We start from the raw sequence: 24,479 nt of genomic DNA on the forward strand, positions 1-24,479 counted from the left end.
AAATTGTTGTATACCAATCAGTATTTACAGTCCTTCGATCCTCTAAAGCCACGGTTGCCACATGTCCGGTATAACTGAAGAAACAAGCAATCATTTGCTTGGCAGTACTGCGTGAACGAACAACTTTTGTTGGTTTCGGTTCATTTTGAAATACCCAAACAGTGGATTGTTGTTTACTTTCGAACTCATACAAGTAGAGATTTTACGAATAGATCTATGTTTCATCCCCAGTAACGATGTTGTAGACCAAATTTGATCGACCTCGGTTGAATTTCTTGAGCATTTCTTTGCTCCATTTAACACGAGTCTATTTTTGAGCTTCGGTCAAATTGTGCAATCCAACGACTGCAAAGTTTCCGTACGCTCAAGTGATCATGCAAAATCGTATATATTGCTTTCATGCCTAAGGATATCTCGCGTATGTCATATGCCGATCTCGCTCAATCATTTCACGCACAGCATCAACATTAGTTGCAACAACAGACGTGGATGGACGACCTTCACGGAATTCGTCACAAAGAAAGGTCCATGCTGAAATGTCCATGCTGAAATTCGGCAAATCAATTATAAACAGTCCTATTGGATGATGCTTCATCCCCAAAAGCCAAATGAAGTCGATGCATTGTAGTAGTGTATGCAGTGGCGGTTCTAACCCAGGTCCTCTGAGGGGGGCGCGGGGCGCGGGGGATACTCATAGGCGCGGGGGAATAGGCGCGGGGAGTACTGATAGGCGCGGGGAAGGGAGGGGAGGCGCGGGAAGTCCCGGCGCTATCGGTGTTTACTGATATGATGAGTTCTAGCGCTATCAGTGTTTACTGATATGATGATATGTATCGCCATGTTGTGGTGTCACGTATTATTGGGACCGCCGCCATCCAACACCCCATCGCCGCAGGCATCAGTGCCACCACCGCCGCCGCGTGGACCCCGCGTCCACCCTAAAGTGCGTTTCGAACTGTCGAAAAAAAAAATGCGTTGCGCCATCACCCCAACACCCACCCCAACATTCACCCTAAAAAATGCGTCCATTATAACGTGGACTTTTGTCTAGAAGATCGGTGGCACATCATCGATGTATCGGCTGCTACACAAAGCGCCTTCAATGAGGGATAGATGATGAAATCATACTGCATTCTTACAGTTCTTTCTTTCAAGAAAGTCAGAAACGTTGATAATGATATTTATCTAAGAAGAACCGTGAGATCGGGTGACACGTCGCGATGCGTTAAGAAAGAGAAACTGATAACGATATTTTTTCTAAGAAAAGATCGGTGATACGTCGCCGATGCTGCGACCCAATAGGGAAAATAGACAAAGAGACAAAGAAGTCGCAAATAGAAATATTATATAATGGGTCATAAGCGCGCGGCATCTCAGTTGACGTTTTTAAAAATTACCGAATCGCAATAAGTGTAATGCGAAAAGTATGGCTGATATCATATAAACGTTGAAGACATGGATGATGTAAATACAGACAAGTTATTTGAAGCATTGGAAATAGAATTTGAGGACATAATGGACGATGTAGAGTTCGAGAATATCGGTAACATTGAGGAGAGAATCGACGTAGCAGAATATATTAGAAATGTGGATGAGGAACATTAACGAATATTAAAGACGAAGTGTTTGATGAAGTGGAAGTAGACTTTGAGAATATAATGAACCAAGAGTCATCCGACGAAGAAATACTATCCGACGATAGTGGATGTGCTAGTGATATGAGCGAGTATGAAATGGATCGCGTAGAAAAATTCGTGTCGTCTCCAGAAATTCGTACATTGAATGCTCGTACTAAGCATTGTGTAATCCACAATTATTATACAACGGGTGGTTCTTTAACCGTACGCACATCATGCATGATTCGTATAGCTGACATTAACGATGGAGGAATGTATCACGTCAGGGTGCATGAGACCGGTTCTTTCGGTAGGCTAGACGGCAGGTCGTGCACAAATTGCAGATTACCTTTGTACATTATATTCTCGTGCAGCATATGTCCACTTTGCACACATTAAAAGAAAAAAAACATGGAAAACCACGAGCGAGTGGAACGCGAACTGCTGGAACAGTGCAACCAGGTCGCTCTGACGGAGTGTTTCTTATGGCTGCAACAGTGCGACGAATACATGAAGCAGCTCGAAGAGCTTTGTCGTGCCAAGCGTCCGCGCCTCATCATTGGATACAGACAATCCACGGTGGCGAAGATCGCGCGACTCGCGGGTGCAAAGTTGGAATTGGAGCAACGTTTCGTGCACATTGGTGGCGAGTACGCGAATGGCGAATATGCGAGTGGCAACGAATAATCTCTTGTCTGGCGAGAGATCGATGCCGCGTTTGAGAACCGTATATTGACAGTTGCGGTGATAAACTCTAATCACATCGAGCCGCGGCGGTTTTTAGAACGCTGGCGATGTAGTGTTCGAGCGAGTGCGAGACGCTGTAGAAAGACACGGCAGTGTAAAAGTGAACACCGCGTTCAATGGCGAGTTTGCGACGAAGGATAAACGTGCTAATAAGAGCATAATTACAAAAAACAGCGAGATATATCATTGCACCGATATGCGCGAGTGGTACGAGCGACACGTCGTCGAGCCTATCCTAGCATCGCTCGAAGAATTCCAGGAACGCGACAGCGGGTGGGCATTGTCGCGAATCCTCAATTTGATAGTGAATGTGAATAAGCATAATTCAATGCACGCGGGATGTCACATCGAAGTGCCACGAGAAATAGCGACGAAACGAGCGGTGGTCAGTGTTTATTCGACGGACAATGCATGCTTTGCGTGGTCGGTGGTCGCCGGTGGTACCCCGCAGAAAGACATGTAAATCGGGAATCATCATACCCGTATTACACCGCAGTATTAAATCTTGCGGGTATCGAATTTCCAATGACATTAAAAGACATTCCGAAATTCGAACGGTTGAACGCGGTATCGATCAACATCTACAGCATCGAAAATAGACAGGTCCTTCTTCTGCAGCTCACCAATGACAAGAAGGAGAAGCATGTCAATCTCCTGTACCTACAACATTCACGCAACGACAACATTAGACACTTTGCGTGGAAAAAATCTATCCCGCCTTGTAAGATCATAAATTACTAGGAACGAGAGCAGGAAATATTTTTGTGATCAATAAGTATAATAACAAAATAGTCAATAAAAAAACAGTAAAAAAGAAATAGAAAAATTTCTTTATTATTTGTAGGTGCCTTTATTACTTCAGTTCGTGCGAAAAATTGCAGTTGCATGAAGTGGACTGCCAGAAGATCAACAACTGCGCCATCCGACTGCCGAGCGAGGACGACAGGTGGCTCGATTTCGATAACTATAACAATCGAGAACGAGTACCGTTCATCTACGCCGATCTGGAATGCGTCTTACGCAAGACGAAATCCGACAAGGAAGATGCATCGTCGTACGCGTATCAACAGCATGACGCGTTTAGTATAGGCTACTACGTGCGATGTGCGTACGATGACGCGTTATCGTCGTACCACTTCCGTCGCGATGAAGACTGTATAGCGTGATTCACGCGAGAACTCAACGATTTGGTGCATCGCGTGAAAAATATCGTATCCACCAAAGTGCCCATGAAAACGTTATCTAAACAGCAATGGGAGGCATACCGTAGCGCGACGCATTGTCACATCTGCGAGAAACCGTTCGCGCCGGACGACATGCGGGTTCGCGATCATTGTCATCTCACCGGTAGATATCGTGGTCCAGCGCATTCGAATTGTAATTTAAATTATAAAAATTCGTTTTATATTCCAGTCGTATTTCACAATTTATCAGGCTACGACGCGCATTTTATAATTAAGGAAATTGCTACCGCGTACGATGGACATGTAGATATACTACCGATAACTAAAGAAAAATATATTTCATTCACTAAACATGTCGATAGCACCAAAGACACAAATGAAAAGAATTTTCAGAAAAATTGCATAAAATTAAGATTCATTGATTCTTTCAAATTTTTAAATGCAAGTCTTGATAAATTGGCGTCGTATCTCGACAAAGATAAATTAAAAATTGTACGTTTCGAATTTCCAACATTATCAGATGAAGAATTTGAATTACTCACACGAAAAGGTGTCTTTCCGTACGAGTACATTGATTGCGTCGAAAAATTGCAGGACACGCGCTTACCATCGCGCGAATTATTTTTCAGTTCGTTGACAGGCGATACAGTATCCGAGAGCGATTACGCTTACGCCGCGAACATCTGGAAGCGATTCTCCATTCGAACGCTCGGCGAGTACAGTGATCTGTACTTGAAAACTGATGTCTTGTTAGTTGTGTAGCAGACATTTTCGAAAATTTCCGCAATAGCTGCATCGCGAGTTACTGTCTCGATCCCGCGCATTATTATACATTGTCAGGTTTCACGTGGGACGCCATGCTGAAATATACACGCATAAGATTCGAGTTGCTCACCGACATTGATATGGTTATGTTCATCGAGCGCGGTATACGCGGCGGCCTCAGTCAATGCTCCGGCAGATACGCGCAGGCTAATAACAAGTACATGTATTCGTTCGATCCATCGAAACCGTCGTCGTACTTGATGTACTACGATGTGAATAATCTGTATGGATGGGAGATGTGTCAACCTTTACCATACATCGAATTTCGGTGGGTCGAAGACGCTGCGAACTTTGACGTGAGCGCGATCGCTCCGGATTCACCTACCGGTTATATTCTCGAGGTCGATCTCGAATATCCGCAGCATCTACACGACCGACACACTGACCTACCTTTCTGTCCAACGCGCGATAAACCGCCTGGCAAGCGCGAAGATAAACTTCTAGCGACGTTGTACGATAAGCAGCGTTACGTCATCCATTATCGCAATCTGCAGCAATGTACTCGTCACGGTCTTCGCGTAATAAAGATTTATCGAGTGCTACAATTCGCTCATCTCTCTGCAATTATATTGAACTCAATACACAATTTAGAACGTTCGCGAAAAACGATTTCGAAAAAAATTTGTATAAGCTAATGAACAACGCAGTATTCGGTAAGACTATGGAGAATGTGCGCAATCACGTTGATGTAAAATTAATAACAAAATGGGACGGACGATACGGCGCGGAGGCAATGATTGCGAAACCGAATTTTCACAGCCGTAGCGTCTTTGCGGAAAATTTGATTGCCGTCGAAATGCGCAAACTTGAGGTGAAATTCAACAATTTACGTGGGTATGTGCATACTTGACATATTGAAAGTCTGTTTGTACGAATTTCATCACGAGTACATGTCACCGATCATATCACGACAAATGCAAGATCATGTATACCGACACGGATAGTCTCATTTACTATATAGAATGCGACAATGTTTACGAGACTATGAAACGCGATATCGCTAGATTCGACACGAGCGATTATCCGGCAGACAACGCGTACGATATGCCTCTCGCGAACAAAAAAGTACTCGGCCTGATGAAGGATGAGAACAACGGTGTATTAATGACCGAATTTATTGGACTTAGAGCGAAGATGTACGCGGTGAGAGTGGATGGCAAGAAGGACATTAAAAAGGCGAAAGGCGTAAAGAATAACGTCGTAGCGCGAACGATAACGTTCGACGATTATACGCGGTGTTTGAACGAAGAGATTGAAATGACTCGCCGTCAATCGTGTATACGATCTAAATTACACGAGATGTACACGATATCCGAATCGAAGATCGCTCTGAGTCCATACAACGACAAACGATACGTCGTACCGAACTCGACGGAGACGTTACCATGGGGACATTGGCGGATACCTTTGTAATACAATATATGTATTGTGTATATTATATGTATTATGCTATTATGTATTACTATTGTATTTTATACTTTTTTTTTACATTTATACAAGTATTATTTTTTTATGTATTACGATTATTATATATATTAGATTATTATGTAAGTATATATTATATACTTTCATATAATATATATCATATGTTTTTAACATTTATATACGTATTATATACTAGTATTCTAATTTACTTTATTTACTTTATGTATCTCATGTTTTTTTTTGTATATTCCAAAACGAAGATGATGATGATGATGAATGGGAAGTAATAAAAAACGTTTATATTGATATATTTTATATATTTATATTGATATATTTTTTATATGTAGAAAAAATTTTATCAAATGACATTGTTTTGTGTATCCATGAATTGTGCGATCCATCGAATCTCAGCCACTTGACGTACATCTTGTCTCCCTTCCTGCGCAGTACTTTCTCCACGAAATACACGTCCGGATGAGTAGCGCGATGCAACTCGTGCTCGTAGAACGCACCAGCGACGGATTTTCCGCGATAGTCTTCGAGTAGATAGGTTACGGGATTGGTACGCTGTATTTTAATGATCGTAAACACCTCGGTGGTCCAATTTGGCGTGTAACCCTTCTCAAAAATCGTCTTGTACTTGTTCACGCGTACCGAATCGCCCACTTTGAATTTTGCTGGACCAGCGATTTTTATCACGCTGTACACCGTGTCCAAGAATCTTTCGGCGATCGCGGGAGTTACGTTGGCGGGTCGCATGCCGATAGTGCGATGCTTGCGCGCGTTGTAATCTGATACGAGACGCGGCAGCTCGTCGATCCACTTGTAATTGCCGTTGAGTGTAAACATCTTCCATATGTCGCTTTTGAGCGTACGATTGAACCGCTCGACTATCGACGCTTTCAACGTCGAATACGTAGAATAGTGATTAACGTTGTGTTTTTTCAAGATTTTCTGCACATCGACGTTGTAAAACTCCTTCCCCATATCCGTTTGTAAATTTTTAGGACATCTTCCACTTGCTCGAATTATCTCAATAATAGCATCAGCCGTCTCGCTTCCACCCTTGCTCTTGAGCGGTACGGCCCACGCGTACTTGCTCAACATATCGATGACAGTGAGTATGTAGGCCTATGTAGGTATGGTGGCCTCTGTTGAAGCTCGAGTACGGACGCATCTCGATGATATCAGCCTGCCATAAATCGTCGTATCCTCGAACTATGACGCGTCTTCGTGGAAAATTTCTTCTCGTCGGAGCGTGGAATTCCTCGACGAGTTGGCGTCTCTCGGGGCTAATTTTTCTCTTTTCGCTGGATTTCTTTTTCATGATTCGACGTGTAATACAAAGGACAAAAGTATTTTTTTTTTCTCGCTGACGCCACTCGACTGACTCGTTTCGTCGATACGCGATTTAATTTATAATAAGACCGGCTTCGCGAAGTTCTTCGATAATCGACAGCATCTCGTTGTCGTGAGTGTTGTTGCCCGCTCGATGCGAAGCGTCGAGCAATCGTAGACGATCCACCAGCTCGTTGGGATCGTCTTAGTGCACGTAATCGATCGCGTTGTCATTTAATGTCACGTGAGGTAATCCCTTTCCAGATTTCTTCTTCTATTTCTTGGGTGTGATCGACATCAACGGCGCAATTACGTATTTGTACTTGTATCCCCTGTTGCTCAATAATCGGCCCTGCGAATGATGCTTGTGTTTGTGCGCATTCGTCGCCAGCAGCATGCTCTTGTACTTGTTCATATCGTCTTCCGTGTAAAGGAGATCGTAGGGAATTCTCTTGAAAATTAAGGGGATGCTGGAGCGAAGGCCGAAGTTGATCAAGGTCGATATTACGGTTTTCATTTCCAATGTATAAGCTGCTTACGCCCTCTGAAGTTAATATGATCATGCAGGAAATTCGATCGATTAATTATCGATATTTTTATTCCGTTTCCTACATTACCATCTTAATAGGGACGTGTATTAGGGTCGGTCCCACAATATAAGATTTATTTTGGAAAATTTTCCAATTTTAGAATTGAAAAAAAAATAAACATAATTGAAGTTAATCTTATATTTGTAGAATCGGACCTTAGAAATTTAGTTGCATTATATACATATTTAGTTGTATTATATACACATGCAATGTAGGCCGTGTTCTAATATATATCACCAGTACTAAAAGTCTGTAATATACATAAAATACAGATTTTTAATTAATAGATATATCGATACGAAACCGTAATAGCACTTTTTTCTTACATCCAATGCCATTTTAGGTTACGATAATATATTATCATAAATGAATATCATAATATATATATATATATTATATTTATATATATATATATATATATATATATATATATATATATAGATATTCATGCAGATATTCTCTATGTCCATTTTTAAGCAATATTAAAATTTTATATTATAATATGTATAATGATATATAAAATATAATTCTAATGTTGTATATAAAAAGACATTCATGAATACGAATTACAATTACATTTTATGTGTATTATAATATATGTGTATATACACAATAACACAAAAAATATTATTGACATATTAGTGAAGACATAAACATGTTAGTGAATTAATGATATATGCAATATTAAAATTATATTTTGTACATTATTGTGTATATGTACATTATAATACATATAAAATAATTATAATTTATATTCACTAATAATGTTTTGTTATATGTTACAACAATGTTAGAATTATCATAGTATAATGTACATACAATTTTCTATATTAGATATATAGTCGACATATTAGTAATGTATAAGTACTATAAGTAATCTATCTCTTTTTATTAGACAGAGTAAAAAGAGTTACATTATGTATGTGCAATGTCGTATTTATATATATATATGAAACATGTGTCCATATATTGACAATAATATATGGTATGTTACATCTTGACTCAACCCTAAATGATATTGATCATAGGAAAAAGTGATACTACAACTGTATTTCGATATTCACTGCGAGTACTGAAAATACGTAACTATAGATTTTCAGTATTGACAGTGTACATTGACACATGGGCCTATATAATAGCATTTTTCCTGTCGTACAATGTCATTTTAGGTCAGGATATGATATGTATTAGCTATACATAGATATTACACATATAATATACATAACTGTACCATTTTTTGCTATGTTTAATAAAAATATGTAGAAGTTAATCATGTTAAAATATTAGTGATGTACTTAAATATAATACACACATAGGCAATATTGTACAATATTGCATATATGTACTATAATGTGTGAATATACATACGTTGCAGATAGAAATTATCAATACTAAGGTGTTTATGCATTCTCTGTGTTTAAATGTGCAATATTAAAATTGTATACATATATAAAATATATATATATAATGCGTGTATATATATATGTATATATATATATATATATATATATATATATATATATATACACACACACACACATAAAATGAGGATTTATCAGAGGATTCGTAATTTGATTATTTTTTTTAACGTCTGATCATCTGTGTTTCACTATCGTTAGCTTTGATTTATGTTCGTTGTATATTCTGATATTGAAAATATAAAAGTATATATCACTAATATTTGATCATAAAAAAATATATCTCTTTTTATTAAACGTAGAAAAAAGAGGACATCAGTACACCTTTTTGTTGTACGTAACAAAAAGAGATGAAGTAGCTACACATGTATGTGAATATGAATTAGAAATATATTTTATAATGTGTGTACACATCATAATACACATAAAATATAATTCTATTATTCACTAATAGACTGTGTTTATATTATATCTCCATGAAAAGCTAAGTATGAGTAACTTCTATCTCTTTTTATTATGGGCCTTCTACAATAACACATTAGTTACAAATCAAAAGTTAGAAGCTAAAAATTGATCAATCACAGCCAATTTTTAGCGTTTGACTTCTTATTTATGGCTGATTTATGGCTTATAATTGTAAAAAGCTCATTAAATAATAAAAAGAGATGGAATAGTTACATATGTATGTGCAATGTATTTACGTACTGACAATACATGTTACATCCTAAGTTAAAATGACATTGGGAATAAAGGAAAAAGTGCTATTACATTACACGTGTATACATGTATCTCAAATACATGGTTGCATCCGAAAATATATCTAAGTCGCAGTCAGAGTGTTCATTTAGTAAAAATATACTTATTGTAACTTGCTGTTAGTCAACGTACATTGACCTGTAAGTGTATATATTTGCTAAAACACTTTGAATATAATATACTTACATACATTTTATAAACGTACAGCATCGTACAAAAATTATGCATGTGACTATTGTAATGTATTATATGTTGTATATATATATATATATATATACATATATATATATATATATACATATATGTATAACATATATATTATATAGGGTGTCCAAAAAAATTCCGGATTTAGGAGCTGAATATAAAAGTGACTATAACTAATCGTAGAGGAATGTGAACTTGTATCGACATGTATAGTACGCCAAAATATAATGCGTTGCCCTATGATTCACTTCTACGATTCAATTATGACCATCCTTGTGCTAAGGCTATAACGTTTTTAGAAAAAAACGCTTTAGACAAAAGTTGTAAGATTTCAAAGAAGCTACTTACTGATATTCAGTTTTTTTTCTTCATTAGTTTCTTTGTTTCGGTTATGTCAAGCAATTAGCTTTTGATTCCATCATGACAATGCATTTATTTGCATTTCTTTAATTGCAGACGCAAAATTCTATAAATTAAATTCACCAAATTTAATAATCAAAATGCTTCTGCCAATAAATTAAAAATAGTCAGTCCACGATAAACGCCTCTGACATTTATCTGTAACTAGCCAAAGCACGATTTACGGCTGTGGCATTTTGTTATAATTAGCCAGCTCACAATTAACGCCTCTGACAGTGAATGAAATATAGTCAGCCCACGATGAACGCCTCTGACATTTGTCTATAACTAGCCAAAATATGATTTATGGCTGTGACATTTTGTTATAGCTAGCCAGCTCACGATTAACGCCTCTGGCAGTAAATTAAAAATAGTCAGCCCACGATGAACGCCTCTGACATTTGTCTATAACTAGCCAAAATATTATTTATTGCTGTCACATTTTGTTATAACTAGCCACCTCACTATTAACGCCTCTGGCAGTAAATTAAAAATAATCAGCCCACGATGAACGCCTCTGACATTTGTCTATAACTAGCCAAAATATTATTTATTGCTGTCACATTTTGTTATAACTAGCCACCTCACTATTAACGCCTCTGGCAGTAAATTAAAAATAATCAGCCCACGATGAACGCCTCTGACATTTGTCTATAACTAGCCAAAATATGATTTATGACTGTGACATTTTATTATAGCTAACCAGCTCACGATTAACGTCTCTGGCAGTAAATTAAAAATAGTCAGCCCACGATGAACGCCTCTGACATTGGATCATAATTAGGCAAAGCGCAATTTATTGTTATAACAATAAATTTAATCATATCACTTGTATGATAAATAAAAGTGATATTTTCACGAATAACATAAAGATGTTAACCTTTCTCATTCTGGCTTTATAGGGTGCCAACAAGAAACACACATCACAATAACCAATTTTGGCCTTCTAGAGCGCCTTCCAACAAGAGACACAATGCGACACGGTGCATCATTACAATCTTGTTCGATAATACAAGGATGAGATATTGTACTGTATTGTACTGAGTCGCTTGTTATAAAGCACCCATAACCTTGTCTTACCAAAGGCAGACAATATTCTGCTATTACATTTTTTCTATTTTGTGGACAAAAAATATTATATAAATATATATATATATATATACTATATATATATATATATATTCATATGCACATATATACACACATATATACATACACATACACACACGCACACATATATATATATATATATATATGGTTGTGTGTAGAACACTACTACACTACACTACATTGACAATACTATTGTGCGGCAATGATACTGTGAACGCGGGCCATACTGGTTACAGCTGATTGACTCGTATAACGCCGTTGTTTTCTACACATACAGCGTCACGCAAAATGATATATGTATGCATATATATATATATATATATATATACATACAAAAAATTGTTATTTATCACTCTAAGAAAAAAGATACATAATCGATATCATGATCACATTATCTTTTCCTTAGCGACTAATTAAGAAAAGGTGTTCACCGTATCTAAATCCACGTTATTGTAAAAAGACTCTCTATTATCTTTGAAGTTCTATTATTGATACGTCATTTAAATGTATTCTCCAGGTTTATTCCACTAAAAAAAATACAAATAGATGACCAGATGTATGATGCGGTAAAGTAAAATTTTATATTACATTCTGTGGCATAAAAACGTGATCAGTAACTCTTTGAAACTGAATGTATCATAAAAATAATAAAGTAATATTTTAAAAGTACATTACATTTAGTAAAATGCATTAAGTTATTAATATGATGTTCAATCACCATTATTAAGAAAATACAATATAATGTAGGAAGGGAAATATTTTCATGACAATTTGCTGGAAGGTATGGTCGCAGCATGTTTCTTATACTATGCACTCTTGAGATACAAGTCCACGCGTGAGCGGTTCGGCCGTCAAGCGTCGAGCGATTGTGAAGGAAAAGTAGGCAGCATTTCAGAAATCGGCTCGAAATGCGCAACTAATTTCGAGCACATTGAAGTACACGTATATAATTTTTGAAATTTTATAAAAAGTATATTTGGAGTAAAATGTTTATTAATAAAATTTAATAAATAAAATGTTATTTATTAAATAAAAATTAAAAAAGAAAAAAGCAGAATCGAACATAAGATCTCCAATATTCTGATCTTGCACCCAACGTCCGAGACCACGCTGAGTTCTTGCAGATCACCTCGACGAACGCGATACATATAGTGCACGAAAAGTCGTAAACTATTGTATATCTCATCAATGTTTACGTTTTGAAATCATTTTTGCATTTGCATTTTTGCTACGTTAATGAGAAAGATATATGATTAATATAATTTAATAAAAAGAAAATAAAAGAATTTTAATTCGACAAAAATTGGAGATTTTCACATCTGCTGGAGTATTGAATATTAGTCCAAGAAACCGAAGTCTGTCAAAAAAAAAACGGAGAACTGGCAACCGTGTTCGTGATTTAAAATTCTTTCAATTTCTGTTATTTCGATAGAGCGAGACAGAGAAAAAACAAACAGATAGAAGCTCCGATTGTAATCGATGAGTCTCTGCGCGGACACGCCGAACTGGGCCCGCAAAACAATGAGTCATCTGTCTCTGTCCTTCTCTCTGTAGTAGCTTGTTTCTAGCGACCGAAAATATTTTCTCGATGATCTCGACCGCTTGGCGTGTATCATAAGGAGGAAAGAGACATTCTAGACAATACATAATTTTTATTAAATTATATTAATCCTTTGCCCTACAATTTAAGTTACGATGGCGCGTGCCATAATTAACAGCCTGGAACATATTGTTTATGTTTGGCCCGATAGACATACCACGGCTCTCATCAATGATACTTATGTTTGGCCCGATTTCTTTACCACGAGTCTCACACGATATTGGTGAAAGAGTTAATCATATACCTTTCTCATTAATATATAATAGCAAAAATGATTTCAAAACATGATAGTTAACGAGATATAGTTTATGATTTTCCGTGTATTTTATGTACCACGTTCATAGAGGCGGTCTGCAAAAACTCAGCATGGTCTCGGGCGTTAGGTGCAAGATCAGAATGTTGAGGATCCTATGTTCAATCCTGCTTTTTCCTTTTTTTCTTAATTTTTTTTTAAAACAAATAACGTTATTAATGAACATATTACTCCAAATATATTTTTATAAAATTATAGAAATTATATGTGTACTTTAGTGTGCTCAGAACTAGTTACACATTTCGAGCCAATTTCTGAGGTGCTGCCTATTTTTCCTTTACAACCGCTCAACAGTCGACGGCTGAATCGCTGGAACGCGCGCGGACGTGCATCTCAGGAGCGTCACAGTATAAGAAACATGCTGCTATCATACCTTCCAACATGAAAATTATCATGACAACATTTTAGCATGAAAATTATCATAAAAATATTTTCCTTCTTACATAATTGTTATTTTCTTAATAATAGTGATTGAACATCATATTAATAAGTATATACATTTTACTAAATATTATATACTTTTAAAATATTTACTTTATTATTTTTATATATTACATTGATACATTCAGTTTTCTTTCAAAGAGCTACTGACCACGCTTATGTGCCACAAAATGTAATATCTTTTAATATAGAATACTGATAATATCAATTTAAGACTAATAAGAGTCGAAACAGAACGAGATGAGTAATTTTAAACTGGAATGACTCAACTTCAATAACTCCTTCTTCTTCTTTATTTAACATGTGAATAAAGAAGGCATGTTGAATAAAGAAGACATCACAGAAGACTAATGAAAGTAAAGGATTGATAATTTGCTAGAAGATACGGAGCATATTTCTTAGTGCTCCTGAGATACACATCCGCGCGCGATCCGGTGCAGCTCAGCCGTCGAGCATTCAGCGGCGGCGGCGGGGGGAAAGAAGGCGATGCTTCAAAAGTCGACCCAAAATTTAACATATATTCCAATAACTATAGGAAGAATACCGAATCACTTTAATAGATAAATAAAAAATTATTTGTATGTTGCATATAAAGGCACACATAAAGGCTTTTTGATTTGTTAATTATAAAATTATATTGACATCATCCTTATAATTATATTAATCGCACTTTTGCGATTTGATTGATTATCAGAATTTTCTTTCGGATGATAATTATAAAAAAAATGGTAGTATAAAAGAAGGGCAAAGAGCCAATGACGTAAATAAAAAATTATAATTCAGATAAGAAAACTTAATACAGAAACAATTAAAATACAATAAAATAAAACAGACGTTTCGGCCACAATCTGGCCATCTTCAGTAAAATCACAAATATTAGTAAAACGCAGAATTTACATGTATCTATAAATGTCGTTCTAAATTAAAAAATTAATACATAATCTTACAATATTCTTAAAATTAACAAAAAATTCTTTCCTCTTTCGGTGTAATACGCTGTGTCATTTTTATCAAGAATTAACAAAGTCATAAGAAAGTTCTGGAAAAGTAACCGTATACAAAAAGAATTAATATTAACCATATAAAAATTAAAAATATGATGATATACCTTAGTAAATCTGTTAAAAGTCCCATAATACACAACGAGAAAAAAATGTAAAATGTGGTCCATTTTGTGATACAGAAAAATAGTCTTTTTAATTTAATAGGTTATTAAAGCAAATTCGCAAAAGTAACGAACTACTGACTTAAACGATGTCACACAACGAAATGTCAAACAGAAAAACATTATCGATAAACGGAAAAAGGAAAAATAGGAGGAAAAGGACAGAAGATGTTAGAAAGGAGAAAGAGAATGTATAATGTCAGAATACAAATCCGGCAAAGACTCCGTGTCATTTTGTCTATTAATCCCATGCTTCTGTTTTTTAATATGAACCATTTCTGATATCAATCTTTTGTTGTATGAAGGCTCTATATCCAATATTTCTACTTTATCCCATTTAAAGTTATGATTCTCCACCATACGATGGTTGGAAATCACTGATGGAGATTTTGAACTTATATTGATATCAGAAACATGTTCATGCAATCTGGTCTTTAATTGTCTTTTAGTTTGGCCAACATAACTGGCATCACAATCATCACAGGATATTCTATAAATCACATTTTGACTCTGAACGTGTTCCAAATCATCCTTTCCTCTCCTTATAAAACTTCTCAATGTGTTAGGAATAGTAAAAGCCAATTTACAATTAAGCATATTAACAACAGGTATAAATCTTTCGGATATCGTATTAACGTATGGAATCGTAAAGAACCTTCCCCCAGTGTCATCCTTATTCTTATTTAAATTATTAAACTTATTAATGTGATATTTTATTCTATTATGAATGGTCGAAAAAATAAAACTTAATGGATATCCATTCTGTAAAAAAACCTTAATAGCGTCAATCAAATTATTTTGTTGGAATTTCGGATGACACAAACAAAATATCTTATCCACGACTCCATAAATCACACCTCTTTTATGACAGAGCGGGTGGTGTGAATGGAAATTAAGAAATCTGCCGGAAAAGGTTGCTTTAAAAAATGTAAACATAAAAAATGAGATTTCGTTCATCGTATAATTCATCATATAAAAAAAATATTTCACAGAAAGTACTGATCGTAACATTATTACAGAAACATGATTTTTTTGGATTTTTTCTAAAGGTAAATTAAAACGTTTAGAAATACACGTATAATTTCAATAATTAAATAAAAATATATTTAGCCTGTAATATATGTTAACAATGTCACTTATTTAAAAAAAAAAAAATTATTGAAAAAGAAAAAAGGAATTGATCATGAGATCTCTAACATTCAGATCTCGCATCTTACGCGTGAGACCACACCGAGGTCTTGCAAATCTTTTCTATGAACGTGGTATATAAGGTTTATGGAAAATCATAGAAATATCAATATCCCGTAAATTATCGTGTTTTGAAATTATTTTTGCTATTATACATAAATTGGAGGGATATAGGATTAGCATAATTTATTAAAACTTATATGTTATCTATAATGTTCCTTCTCCTCTTAATTATACACATTGAGCGGCCGAAATTTTCCAGAAAGCATTTTCGGTCGCTAGAAACAAGCGACCGTAGAGAGATGGAGGGGAGAGGAGAGGAGAGGAGAGGAGAGAAGAGGAGAGGAGAGGAGTGGAGTGGAGTGGAGCGGAGAGGAGAGGAGAGGAGAGGAGAGGAGAGGAGTGGAGTGGAGTGGAGCGGAGAGGAGAGGAGAGGAGAGGAGAGGAGAGGAGAGGAGAGGAGAGGAGAGGAGAGGAGTGGAGAGGAGAGGAAAGGAGAGGAGAGGAGAGGAGAGGAGAGGAGAGGAGAGGAGAGAAGAGGAGAGGAGAGGAGAGGAGAGGAGAGGAGAGGAGAGGAGAGGAGTGGAGAGGAGAGGAGAGGAGAAGAGAGGAGAGGAGAAGAGAGGAGAGGAGAGGAGAGGAGAGCAGAGGAGAGGAGAGGAGATAAGAGAAGAGTGGAGAGGAGAGAGAGAGAGTAGAGGAAGGGGGAGAGGGAGGGGGAAGGGAGAGAGAGAGAGAGAGAGAGAGAGAGAGAGAGAGAGAGAGAGAGAGAGAGAAAGAGAGACTCTGAAGGATAGATTCGCTGTTTCGTTCGACGAGCCCAGCTCGGCATGCGGAGTCTCACCGATTACAATCGGAGTTTCCATCCTTTTTTGTTTTTTCTCTGTCTCACTCTGTCGTACTTCTGTTTCAATAATTCGTTCTACAATTCAAGAATGTGATTTCTATCGATTCTGACATCATCGTCGATGCAGCAAGGACGCACGATTCCTTCTCTAAACATCGATCCTGATATATATTTCTATATATACAAAAATATATTATTATGGCGTTTCCGGCTGATAATATATTGCTGGTTTATTTACAATGGTTCAATCCATTTCTATAGTTGAATAGCAATACTACTTCGTTTGCGCGCGACCGATAGGAGGAATGGCGCTTCTTACTAAGACTCGACATCCGAGCCGAGTCAAAAATGTGCTGTATACAATAATTTCAGACCTTGCATAAGTAGCTGGCGATTTACAGAAAACCTCAAAGAACAATACTATGATTGCAGAAACGAGTTACGAGCTTTAATATAAGAGCAAAGTGTATTCGAAAATTTCATTTATATGCTACGTCTGCTACGAGATTGCCGCTTGTCGTTCCGACATCCGAGCAGAAAGAAAGCTCAACCGAAACACACATCGCGTTCCGAACCTTGATATATGCATGTGTAAATAATTCAGTAAATAAAGTTTAGACATGTGTTGTATATATGTACACGCACACACGTGCGCGCGCGCGCGCACACGCATACATACGCACACACGTGTGTATTTATGCTATTATATATTATATATATATATATATATATATATGTTATTTTATATATATGCATCAATAATTTACTAAATAAAATGTATGTAAAAGACAGAACAGTATAATTAAAATAATTATCTTCATTTGTATTCATATGTAAATAATATGATATGTTTCTTGTTTAGGAAGAAATTATTTCAACAAAATTGAAATAACTAATATCATATTTATTTTATTATTTTTCCTCTCAAAAGAAAAAACTTTGACCAGGACACGTTTTGATTGATATGGGCCTGAGTAGGTCGATAATTCAGATCATTTCTATGGTTCAGCGACGCACTTTTCATGACAGCGCCTCTGTCGGAATATCGCGGAACTAAAATACTGTTCAGTTTCATGGCTTCACGTCAATTTCACTCGTAATATACAAACGAAATTTTTTGATGCACCTTTCTCTTAAACTAAAACTCCTACCGCGTTTCTAAAAGCATGGGATTGTTCGTTTAGGTTTTCCGCAATACGCCAGCTACTTTCATGAACGTGCAAGATCTGAAACTCTTATATGCAATACATATTGTGATGTGTTGACTACAGAAGCCGATAACAAAACTGTAAGTCTTTAATTTTTTTTCGTTTTTCGTGTTCAAATATAGCTGGCGATTTGCGTTGTTGTCGATACTTTAATTGTGGAGAAGGATTTTTCAGTCCATAAACACAGTTATGAGAAAGGTGCTTTTAAAATTTAATGATAAAACAGAACACTCCAGCATCCCCTTAACTCGTAAAGACCGGGTGAACCGCCATATCGTACGCCGTCGATAATTATGTTGTCAGCATCATCCACGTCGAAACGTTTATTGCCAAACATCAATCCATCCTTGTGTAGGTAAACGCCATATACATAATCTATACCACTCTTCTGTTTATCTCGCGCTCCCCTCAGGATAGCCTCGACGTACTTTTGACCCAACGGACCCAAGCCGGCTTGCAACGCCTCTCGACTTTCCGACGTTTGCAACTGATTTTGAACCTTTGTTGCTAGCGAGTCGTCCGTCGTTTCGAAAACGTTATCCAACGATTCTATCGTCGGTACGATCATCGTACGCGGAGTGGAGGTTATCGGCTGTACACGATCGTGCGATCGATAAGCCAAGCCAAGATCGGCAGGGCTGAAACCGAAAAGAAGACGAAAAAAAAGGTGCGAAATATCTTGACGGCGAAACGGGGGGTGCGTTCCGTTTTTATTTTGGGGGCCAGGGGACCTTTCGGCGGCAGCCCCGGGAAAAAAAGCTTAAAAAACCGGGCGAGTCACCCAAAAGACTGCAACGTCCCGATCGCGAGGGAAACCCTTCCCGCCTGTTTCGCTCCGAAAAAAGGGGGAGGGGGACTTATTCTCCAAAAAAAGGGGACAGGTGTCTGCAAAAAAAAAAAAAAAAAGACGATAAAGTGCCCGGCGCAACTCCATTAAAATTAAAACGAGCCCGCGGACGTATGCGGGAATATTTAAGGCGTTTTCGCGAACCTTACCGCGACGAGGCCCGAACGAAGCGGTATCGTGATCTGGACGAGCGCGGGGTTGGGGTACTCAACTGGTACGTACCGAAGAGGAAAATCGCGTCGTGTTTTTTTTGGTTTTTCGGCAATTTTACCGCCGGGAACGGTGCGAATTTAAAAAAACGGGCCGACGTAGAGTACTCGCCGTCCAAAAGACGTAAATCAATTTCTCGGTAGAGGTTTGCTTTTTAAAAACGGCAGGGGGCGAGAATTTAAAAAGCTCGACGGGCGCTGGAAATTTTAAAATTAGTCAAATTTTTTCCGTCATGTTTGACGCTTACCTGAGCGGAAAGAGCCCGTCCTGGCGGCGAAATTTCTTTCCCCCCTAGATTTGGTGAGGGGAAATTTCCCATTTGGTTTTTTTAGACTTATCACAAATACCGAACGGAACAAAACAAAAATTTTTAAATTTCCCCAAAAGACGCGGAATTACAATTCCCCAGGTTCACAAAAGGGGAAAAATATAAAATTTTGAAACCGGATTTTACGAAACGCCCGCACCGCGACCATTAAACCCCTTGATGTATACGGGAAAATACAAAACCTGATGATGATGTGATGATATGATGATTGGGGGGGGAGAATACTCGATTACCTTCGCGAAAAAACAACAAATAAAGGGAATTTTTGCGTACAGAAAAACTTGCTCCAACAGCTTGGATCCCCTTTTTGGGTTCTGCGAAGCGATACTGCCCGCAAGGGCACAATCGGGCGTGTCGTCAATAAAGAAGTAACGTTACCGGTAAAGTGTAACGTGACCGCAGTGAAAAAGCCGGAAAGCGCGCACACGATCTAATTTTTCCCCGGCGTGGCGCCGGATAAAAAATTTGGAGAGGCCGCGCAAATCTTTTACTTGCCGATCTCGCACGGAGCATTACAGATTAAAAGATACCTCGTTGATCAAAACGGACGATTGCTCTTTTGGGAGAAGAGAACCGTTTGATTGCACGTACGACGGCGACAAAAACGTGGCTGTGCTGACGGAAGGAGCGTAGCAGAGAAAAGCCCCTTTAAAAATCGGTGACGCCCCACTCGAAAACCCCTCCTACCCCGCTGCATCAGGAAAAAAAAAGAAATCGCGGAAAAAACTTACTTTTTAAAATTTTTGGGTTTTTGCGGTGCGAAAATTTGAGAGACTGATATCTTAAACAAAAGACGACCCATCGACACCATGTAAAAATTGAACTCCAAATCCCGTCGCCAAACGTTTTGGGTACGCACAAAAATACCCAACCCCAAACAAGTTGTCACCTCCCCAAACTTTATATTCGAAAAACCCACGAAGAAAAGTTTATCCGGGGTGTCTGTCTTGGGAAAAAAATTCGTCCTTCTTTCCCGGGTTCATGCTCAGGGTGTGGAGATGATGAAAAATTGGATTCCCCTAAAAATATGTCGTTCATCCACAGAAGCGGATTCTAGGGGAATGCCGGCTGGGTCCCATGGCCGGATATTTTAATTTTTTTGTGTACCGCTCACTACTGCTAATTTTCAAAAATTTTAAAAAAGCGTGGGGCAACGCTCGTCACGTTTTTTTTTAAAAACGAGCCGAACGAAAAAATTGTTGAGGGGGATCCGGCGATAGAGCCAACGCCGAATTATCAAACAGTGGGGGAAAACCCAGTGTTATTAGGAGTAAAAAGGTGATCGCGCGCTTTGGAGAGCGCGATATCGGCCCTAATTTCGTCGGGGATCTGTACGATTTCACCTTCAGAGCAAACCAAAAATTCGGGCCTCAACGCTACTCAACTCGAGAAGCCGCGCTACGTTATTTTCGCTATGCAAACGGGTCGAAAAAACATCATGTCCGAGGATGTAAGTCGATTCGACTGCAAATTAACCAATGCGAAACTTTACCTGAATTCGGAATGTTATCCGTACGATGACTTGAATCTGGATTTTGATAAAAACAGATGTGCGATTCTGTACGACTTGTAAGCGCGTTTCTGCAAGGGCTACTACGGATACGAGTATCTCGAGAAGAGTCTCACCTTTACAACTTTTTTACGTAATGGCCCATTCGTGATCATCGATTGCTCTCGACAGAACGAATCAGTCAAGAGTGGCACCGTGGACGTGTGATTAGACTTTGAATGTAAAGAGGATGTACCCGCAAATACAACAACCTATTGTCTCATCATACACGATCGCGTGGTTCAGTATAATCCATTGATCAATATTGTGCGCAAAATCACCTAAGATGCACCTCTAACACGATATAAGTATCTACGATACGTCGCAATCGACCGCAGTCTTCTCGACAACATGCTCGTACCAACGTTCGTGGATCTGCAAGGATTCATCGTTAACAAGAAATTTCGTGAAGGAAATGGCGGTGCTGAAACAGGGGATCGTTTTCACACATTACATTTTTTGAGTTTCGTGCCATGGAAATTTTTGACAAGATCCGACAAGTCTTGCGCTTCCTGGTTGACTGCTTATCACCATGGATTGCGATGGGAGGACGGGATGGTCCCGTACAACGAGGCGAAACGTCTGATCACAGCAGCTGTATTTGAAGATGATGCTATCGTGTACGTTAAGGGACGCGAAAAACGAACGTGGCTATGGAACTTGCTTTTGGACGATGAGCGAGAACGCATGTGCATCGAGACCTTGGATGTAGTTTACGAAAACCTGGAATCTTTAACCAAGCTGGATGTTGCTAATACTATGCGATGTGGACAACATGTTCAGAATTGCGCGTTACAAAATGTATTGAAAATATATAACTGGTGGTTGCAAAAGAATTTTTTAAATAAAAATATGTTAACGTATTTATTACGTATTTCTTTTTTCTCTTCCTTTGTAATACATGTACTCGTATGAATGAACGTATATGTATGAACGTATATGTATGAATGTATATGTATGAACACATATGTATGTATGTATCCAAAAACGTCAACGCTTCTGTTAAACGTGTCGCGACATGTCCGATCTGACAGTACATCTGACAGTACATATAATGTACATAGGCAGTATATTAGACTTTTTTCATTCAATCGTAAGCTTCAGTTACGAGCGTTAAGACATGGATCGAATAAAAGAATATATATGTCGAAAATCAATCGAGCGAAAGGAGTACTGTCCATTGTCGCCAAGTCCGCCAAGTCCACCGCCTTCGAAGGAAAAAGCGAGATATTGGGAATATCCTGGAGAAAAGGCGTCAAAGTCGCCAACGTGCTCATCACCAACGTCATCGATGCCACCGAAATATAAATCATAAAGTATAAGCATTGATAAACTCGCGAACAAAAATAAAAAATAAAAAAAAACATAGAAAGACTCGATAAAACGTGTTGCGACAGGTTCGCAATTCTTAGAAAAAGAGGGGAGAGTTACCTCCTCTTCGATTCTAGAAGTTTTATATATATCGCAATTTACGCGGGTGCAATTAGTCTTGCGATACTCGCTTGTACGAACGGTTGAAAAAAAAAATGTACTTCGCTGAAGACAGCAACACATCGTACGAAACGAAGAAAAACTGCAATAACATGTAAGTTTTAACATTCTATACATAAAAGAAAGAAATTTTTAACATTATGTATATACACAGCATGGAGCATCGCAAGATGCGTTTATTGGGCAGACGTTACGATCTGACGACTACGGGCTACAAATTTTTGGAAATTGGAATCAATGTTGGTCCACCAAGTTACGTGGAGATCGCCCTGGGAGATCATCGCGGACATGAACTGCTGCTGTCTCTCGAAACGTGGAAGGGTCTCTACGAGCAGCGATGGAATGTTTACAAGATGCTGCGAAACGAATACAAGGACAATTTTATAAGTGTTGGATCGCTAACTGTCAGCGTTTGCATGCTGAACGATGCTACGCTCGTACATTTCAATTCTTCGTCCGTACGCATGATGATGACCAAAACGACGCTACGACGTATGTTTGAGTTTGACAAATGTATCGATGTAACGTTCGAACGATTAACCCTCGTCGATACGGTTGATGTCAAGTATACGCGATTCAACATCGCGTCCAAAAACGCTATACGCGATAGTGATATCTTTAACAAACATTAGCTCGTCGATTGTGAGCTATTGGCTTTAATTTTTAATACGTAAAAAAAAAAGAAATGATGTAATAATATGTGAATAAAAAATTTTTTTTGTTCATATCATTATATATATGTACTTTCTTTACTTCCCATCCGTCTATCCATCCATCCATCCATTCATCCTATATCTCGACGCGCTATAGCGATAACTTTTCGTAACGGCACTTATAATCTAAAGTGTTTTATATACAACTGCCCCTCTATAGATCCTAGGCAGGCTCGCTTCTTAACGGCGAAGATCGATTCTCAACGTCAATCTTTGTTCTGCTTTGTCCGTGCGCAAGTGCACGTGTTAAGACGTGAGTGATATTTTTTTTTTCCCCGTGCCCATAATGTGCAACAATATTCTACTATTTTAGCGTTAATGATAGAATATTGTTGCACATTTTTTGTGATTAAGTGAAATGATAATTTTTTTATTGTGCAGCTATAACATGCAAAAAGAACAAAAAGTTGAGGAGATTGCCTCCTCCTCCTCCTCCTCCTCCTCCTCCTCTTTCTTAGAGGATATTCAGAATAATATCACAGTTGATCTCACTAAATTAAATGTAGATCAATTAGGAGTGTTCCATCGCCTCATTGCCAAGGTGGATGATCTCAGGCATGTGTGCATTAATAGAATTGCGTTCAAACACCTCATCGGCAATCTCGATAAGGCTGTGAAGGAAGAGGAAATGGAAAAGGAAATGAAAAAGGAAATGGAAGAGGAAAGTAGAAGAGAAACTAAAGAGGAAGTGGAAAAAGAAACTAAAGAGGAAGTGGAAGAAGAAACTAAAGAGGAGAGCGTTTCCTCCTCCTCTTTCTCAGAGGAGAGTCAGAGTGATATCATAGTTGATCTCACTCAACTACACGTAGATCAATTAGAACTGTTCCATCGCCTCATCGAGATTGCCGATGAGGTGGACGATTTCAAGCATGTGAGCATTAATAGAAATGCTTTCAATTGTCTCATCTACAATTTCGATGAGGGTTTGGATGAAGAGGAAGAGGAAGAGGAATAAGAATTCAGCGGA

At 37.9% G+C, this 24,479-nt stretch overlaps 2 pseudogenes; both read left to right on the forward strand.

Annotated features, from left to right (window-relative positions):
• The first annotated feature begins 5,188 nt into the window (after window positions 1–5,188).
• Window positions 5,189–5,902, forward strand: LOC147907675 (uncharacterized; annotated as a pseudogene).
• A 15,239-nt stretch (window positions 5,903–21,141) lies between these two features.
• Window positions 21,142–23,473, forward strand: LOC147907676 (uncharacterized; annotated as a pseudogene).
• Window positions 23,474–24,479: the final 1,006 nt, after the last annotated feature.

The sequence above is a fragment of the Acromyrmex echinatior genome, chromosome 13 (genome assembly GCF_024713525.1).
Source record: "Acromyrmex echinatior isolate Ae372 chromosome 13, ASM2471352v2, whole genome shotgun sequence".
Lineage (NCBI taxonomy): Eukaryota > Metazoa > Arthropoda > Insecta > Hymenoptera > Formicidae > Acromyrmex > Acromyrmex echinatior.